A 6,937-nucleotide genomic window follows, 5' to 3' on the forward strand; every position below is an offset into this window, starting at 1 on the left:
TTCCCCCTTTATGGTATTTTCTTTGGGGTTTGTTTCCCAAAGATGGGTTCCTCACCATCTTTTGAATGTTGTGTGTGTGTGTGTGTGTGTGTGTGTGTGTGTGTGTGTGTGTGTGTGTGTGTGTCTATGGCTGTTTCACATAACCCTTATAATTAAATTTCAAGAGATAGGATGTCGGTGGGTAGCAATTCTATTTGATATGCCTTGAAAACTCACATTTCATCACTTTCAGCCACATTTCATGTAAAGAATGTCCATTTAGTCTTCTTTTATAAACACATATTCTCACTATCCTGCCTTCAAACAAACACCAAATTTTGGGTGCCTAGTTAAGGTCGTGTTTTGTTTTGTTTGTTTGTTTGTTTCTGCTCCTTTCCCTTGCTTTTTCACATGTTCCTTGACTACCTTTGAGAGTGAAATCGGATGTTATTTGTCTTTCTGAGACTCATAGATGTGATGTAGGCCAATGCTCTCCACAATTCTGCCACATGAGACAAGTGGAAAGAATTCATTCTTGCTTGTGGCTGGGCAAGAGTCTATGGTGCTTTTGGAGGACAGTTAGATGGTAGTAGTGTCTGGAAACTCTAGGCTTGTCTTCAGCTAGGAATACAAAAGAAGATTACCCCATCAAGTGTAACATGGCAGAAATGGACCCGAAGCCTACAAATCAAACTCCACAGCAAAAGAAAAAAGAAGTCACAGAGACGTAGAGAAAAGCCTGGAGACATGGCTTAGGGGAAACGTGGGCATTTGGTGCTTCATAGGGCAGTGAGACAATGCAAAGGCCAAAGGCACAGGAGAGCGAAGCACACTGGGAACCCACAAGGAGCATGTTTCCCAATGTCAGTGGCTGCGACCAACAGAGGGTCTGAGTGCCAGGAGTTCTTGCCAAAGAAGCGACTTGAGTCTGATATTTTCAGATCATCAGGCTTGGTAGATATTGACTCGAGAGAACACTGTGTTACTTTTGGAGAGGACACCAATAAGCAACCAGGTGCAGACAGTCTGGAAACCATGATCAGACACAATCCCAGGAGACAAACTTGGAAGATGGTGAGTTCTTGCAGTGCATCCATGAGAGGTAGTGTTCTTGGAGATGACTCAATGGGGGCACACGAAATTTTGGGCTCTCACACCAGTAGCCTAAACACGGAACTACAGGCCAAATATAGGATGGTGAGGACATTAGCTACCGAAACGGCAAACATGAATTCCTGACAGTAGAACATTGGGCAAACTGTCATCCTCAGGCCAAGATGCATGTACCAGGAGAACAGAATCTCCTGTAGGTGACTAGAAAAAAGCCATGCCCACATGCTTTTCCTGATCACAGCATTCTACAGGCCTTCATTCTGTTGTGTTGGTCAAAAGACTTTTCACAGGTACACCGGAGCCCACCAAGTTAAACCTCAGCATATTCAGCCCAGACACCAAACACTCCAAATGGCAAGCAATGAGAGTCTCTGCAGATGACTGGCCTCAAGGACGGGGGACAGGCACTACACAATAGGAGAGGACAGCCATGCCTTTCACATCCGAGACTCCCACAAGGGCCATCCGAGACTCCCACTCTTATCTCATCATCCTAAAGAATTTACACTCAGGGTAGAAAACAGAATGGGCTTTTCCAGTATAGAGAAGAAGACAGAGACCTAGATTCAATGCAAAGATGTAAGAATCATTGGATGCCGAGGAAAAAGAACAAGAAATAATCATGTCCAGGTAATTGAAGTGAAACGTCTACATGTAACACGCCATTGGAAGATTGAAAGAGGCAGCCAGGATACTCACTGTACATCAGAAAAATACAGAAAACATCAGGGAGTCTCAAACCACAGAGATAACAGTGATTAAAATAATAAAATAAGGAGTCCCTGGTGAAAAGACTGGAAACAAACTGGATGCAGAGGCCAGGAAGCTGTCAGAAGCAGAGGATCAAATAAGTCATTTGGAAGAAAAAATACTGGAAAATAAGGAAGCAAATCCAGAGAGAGAAGAAAGAATTATGGAACATGACAATGAGCTTGGGGAAGTCATCGACTCCAAGGAAAGGAAAGAGGTGCCTATTGTAGTATAATTAGGAGTGAGAGAAAAAAAGAAAAGCGCTGAACATTTCTTAAAGAAATAAGAGCTGAAAATGAACCTCATATGCGAGCAGAAACAGATATGCAGATTTGGAGGCACAGAGGTGTCCTATCTATGTCAACAAAAGCAGTGGAACACAGGACATAGTGAGGAGGGATTCTATTTATACAAATAGGCTCGGAAAAGTAGTTTGTCCAAAGCCAAAGCACTTAATTCAAGACGACAAATTATACCAGCTCTTGAAGCAGGTCAGATAGAACAAACAGCACCATCCCAAGCCAAAATCTGTATCCCCTGCATTTCTGAACAATGACAGAGCAGTGATACTTGTCCAGAAGTAGGAGGTATTAAGAAGACAAAGATTGGGTCCTCTGATATGTACATAAGTTCAGAGGTGGCCTTCAGCTCAACTCATGATCCTTAGCTTCTCCAGGTCATGGTATCAACTCTGGTCTCAGGTTCCCTGCTCAGGGGTAAGTTTGTTTCTCCCTCTCCAGCTCCATTCCCAGATTGTGTTCTCCCTGTTTCTCTGACAAAAAGTGCATGTCCATATATTGACAAAAAACAAAAACAAACAAACAAATCAACCAACAAACAAAAACCAGTGTACAAAGATTGACTGGGGCCAGAGGATGGTTTATTTAATTTAGATTTAGGTCCCTATGAAGGGTAGCCATGTACAGAGCACTTCCCACCATCCTGAAATGGGAGACCATCGCTTTGAGCTCCCATTTTCATTATGCTCTTTTTTTCTTCCTGTATTTCTGCATCCAATGCATCCATTCTCTGTCTCGCTGTAATGGCCCTTTGTTATCACATTGTTCATCCGCTCCTGTTTCCATTAAAATATTCCCATCTTCTGGAAGAGGCACTGTTTGGTTATTGCATGAAAACATTTGGGGAATGGTCATGAGAGGGTTAAGACAGGCTTGCGCTGCCACATCTCCATTCAGTTCCCCAGATGGTAGCTGCACCCCCCTGTGGGAATGCTCAAGGTTCAGTGTCATTCAAATCCTCTTCCTTGCATCCTTTTGGAGATACATGTTGTCGACTTGAAATGGGCATGCAAGTCTTTCATATGGTTTCACTTGGGCTATGGTTCTCTTCCAACAAGTTTCATGATTGCTCCTGTGGACTGCAAGTACAGGAGTCCATCCTGGGACTCAGGTTCTCAAGTGTAGGTTCTGCCTTTGGTGCTTGGTCACTTTTGAAGATTGGGAGGCCGTTTTGGCATGGTGCCTGGAGATGCTAGGGTTACTCACGTCCTTTCTTTTGAAGACTCCAGACATGTCTTTGTCATGGTTTCGAGTGTTCCTTGGGAACTTTCCTGGTGGCACTTATTCTGGTCAAAAGTGCTCTTATTGGGTGGAAGGACCATAGCCATGTGTGGGGCGTGGAGTTCCTCTCCTGAGTCATTGTTTGACACCAGATTATTTCTTGGCCAATTATGGTTAAGATAGCATGGTGGGTTTCTGCCTTTCTCCGGAATCCAGAGGACTGCTGCTGACAGTAAGGATTAAAGACTACGAATTCGGCCATGGAGAAGATGACACTGACTCACTTTTCAACTGCCTTGGTGAAAGACTCAGGCGGCTTTTTCAGTTTGGAAGGGATTGGGATCCTCTTGGCCCAACTTGACCCAGCCAAGAGTAGTGATCAGGCATGGATTGAGGAGTGATTTCTATTATCTCAAACCTTGGTGACATCACAGAAGTTGGCTTCACTGAAACAGGAATCCCTCCCTCATGACCTTTTAATTCTATGTCTTTAGGTACTAAGCCCCAGGAAGGACAGAAAAAGAACCCTCTGAGATTCATCAAGAACTCAGGTTGTCTTGTGTGTTAATATCCCACTTCCCCTTTCTAGACAAAGAGAAAAGAAAATGACTTTCAGTATACCATTCTTTAGGCCAACATTTCTCCATAGATGACAAGGTTTTCCTATATCCTCTGCAATTTCAGGATATCTCAAGAAACAGTGAGGCCTCTTGGGTATCACCACCTCTCTGTGAAGTTTGTCATCCTGTGGGTGAGAGAGTCCTTTCTCATTGTCTTTTCCTTATGAGTCAGGGAAGACTAAGATATGGAAAGTCCCTTTTCAAGTTAAAATGTTAGGGTATGGATTTATTTTGCTGTCTGTGTCCTCATCTCCTAGTTTTCTGAAACACGAGTCATAAGTGATTAGGGATCTGTCTACCTGGTTTTAACTTAAACAAATTTTCAAAGGCTTCAAGGCGAGTGACATTCTGCAGAATAGCTTAGCCTTATGGAATAACCCTGGACAGCTTTCCTTGTCATCATGAGTTAACACTACGTACTGTGGTAATGGGCACAGCCATGCTAACCAAGTCCTTCAATCAGAGGAAAAGGACGGCCTATATCGATGACCTGCAATGCCCACTAGAGCAGAATTGTGGATTGAGCCACAATGTCCTTACAAAGACTAGTGGATAAAGAAGGTGTGGTCCATATTGTCATCAGAGTATTCCACAGCCATCAGGGAGGATAAATACCTGGTACTTGCATTGACATGAAATCCACAGGACTGGATGATGCGAAATGAAAAAAGGGAAGCAAACAAAGTGAAATATCATATCTATTACCTCCTATGTGCTCCAGGAGGATTACCATGGCCCTTAGTAGAAGGAAGTGAAAACTGAAGGGGTAGAAGTCAGAAAAGGAGACAAAACAGGAGTGACTCAGGACTCTGAGATCCATGCTGAGGGCTACAGAAAAGAAAGACATGCAGAGAATTAGGGAACTGGCTAATAGGTGTTGAGGAGTTGTGACATATATTAGAAGGAGCACTAGGTCATATATGTAATTAAAGAATCCATAAATACTCTGTCAAAAATAGATGATGGATGATAGGCCTACTTCATCAACATAACAAACAATTAAAATAAAAACAAACTGACCCTTTTCAATAAGGGTGGACAGAGAAAAAGAATGAATTATAATTTTATTATCTTTACTTATTAAAAAGTCATGGAATATGTTTCCTATAATGTTCTTATCTGATTTGCGTCTTTATACATGAAAATTAGTTTTTCCACGCCTCCTCCATTTCTGGAATCAATGAGAAGAAACAACATTGCCTTAATTAAATGTCTAGAAGTGTTGACCAGGAAAATTATTTGGACCTGAACTTTTGTTGTTGGGAGGTCTTTGATTACTGCTTCAAACGATTTAGTCACTACTAGAGAGCTCAGATTTTGTAGGGTTTCTGACCTAATCTTGGGGGTTATGTGTTAGAATTTATTCCTTTCTCAAAGTTCTTGGATTTGCTGGCATGATTTTGTAGAGTGGTCTTTTTGGTAATTTTTTTTCCTATCTGTCAGTTGTCATGTTCTCTCATTCTTTCAGTTGTATGCTTGTCACCTCGCTTAATCCAGGTAATGGCTCCTCCAGTTTGTTAACATTTTGAAAACTGACGTGTGAGCCTTCTGTATTTTTCCTGTTGGTTTGTCTGCATTTCTTTTATTTCAATGATCATATATATTATCTCATTTTTTTTTCTGTTCACTTTGGAGTTCGTTTTATTTTTCTCTAATTCCTTATGCAATCGTTTAAGTTGCTTTTTTTCTGTGTTTTTAATTTTTGGAAATAAATGCATTTAGCCTCATATTATTTCCCCATAAAATGTTTTGGCATCATCCTATAAGTTTTTTTACTTTACTTTGTTCAAGGTAGTTTCTGATTATCCTTTTGATTGTCCTTCCTTGACTCATTGCTAGTTCGGGAGTGTGTTGTGTTTTCCACCTATTAGTGTCTGGCTGTGTTTCCCATTCATAAGTGATTTCTTTCCATTTTCATATCTCTATGGTTATAAGTTACAAGATAGGATTTGAATTCTCTTCTATTAATTACTAGTTTAGACTCCAGCACAGGATTTCTGATAGACAATGTTATGTCTGCCCTTGGGAAGAACTTCTTTCATGGTCTTCAGAGACACAATCTTATGCATGTTTCCATAAAGCTCAGGTGGTCTAGAGAGCTCATGATGACGTCTGTTATTCCTTACCACCTATCCCTCTGGCCTATCTCTACTGTGCTGGATATTGTAGCCCAACAATATTGAAATGAGGCCCCCATTTCCTTTCCTTTGTGTTATTATGCTTCCAACATTTAGATACACCCACCTTGGTGGTGCTTATGTTGGTAATTCCTCCAAGTTTCTGATGTTTTGATGCTGCCTCAAGACAAAACACCTTCCGGTAATCTCTTGACTCTTGAAGGCATAAAATCTCTCTATCTACCATAGGCACCATCACTTTGGCTCTTTTCTCTTTGCCAGTTGCATAACCAATGTCTTCCTCATTCCTTCACTTTCAAGTTATGTGTATCTTTATAGTCAAAGGAAATCTTCAATGGCCAACATAACATCAAGATTTTTGTTTTTGTTGTTGTCTTGTTGACCTTTTTTGCCTTTTTTTAAATTTCATCTTTCCAACAATCTGTTTATAGGGATAGGAGAATTTAGTCTGGAATACGGTAACTAATTATTGATAGATAAGTAGCTAACTTTCTCATTTTCGTTTATTTCTGATTTGGATTCTCTTTGCCTTTCCCCTTTATAGTATTTTCTTTGAGGTTTGAGTCCTTTAGTGGGAATCCTCACTTATTCCCCATGTTTTGTGTGTCCTTTCTCTGTGTGTGTGTGTGTGTGTGTGTGTGTGTGTGTGTGTGTGTGTGTTCACAATGTCTTTCACATAACACTTAATTTTTTATATATATAATTTCATTTCAGAATAACAGTATTCATTGTTTTGGGATCACACACTATACTCCATAAATCCATGCCTTCTCTCATACTCACCACCTGGTTCCCCCAACCTCCCAACCCCTGCCCC

The sequence above is a fragment of the Mustela lutreola genome, chromosome Y, assembly GCF_030435805.1.
Source record: "Mustela lutreola isolate mMusLut2 chromosome Y, mMusLut2.pri, whole genome shotgun sequence".
Taxonomy (NCBI): Eukaryota; Metazoa; Chordata; class Mammalia; order Carnivora; family Mustelidae; genus Mustela; species Mustela lutreola.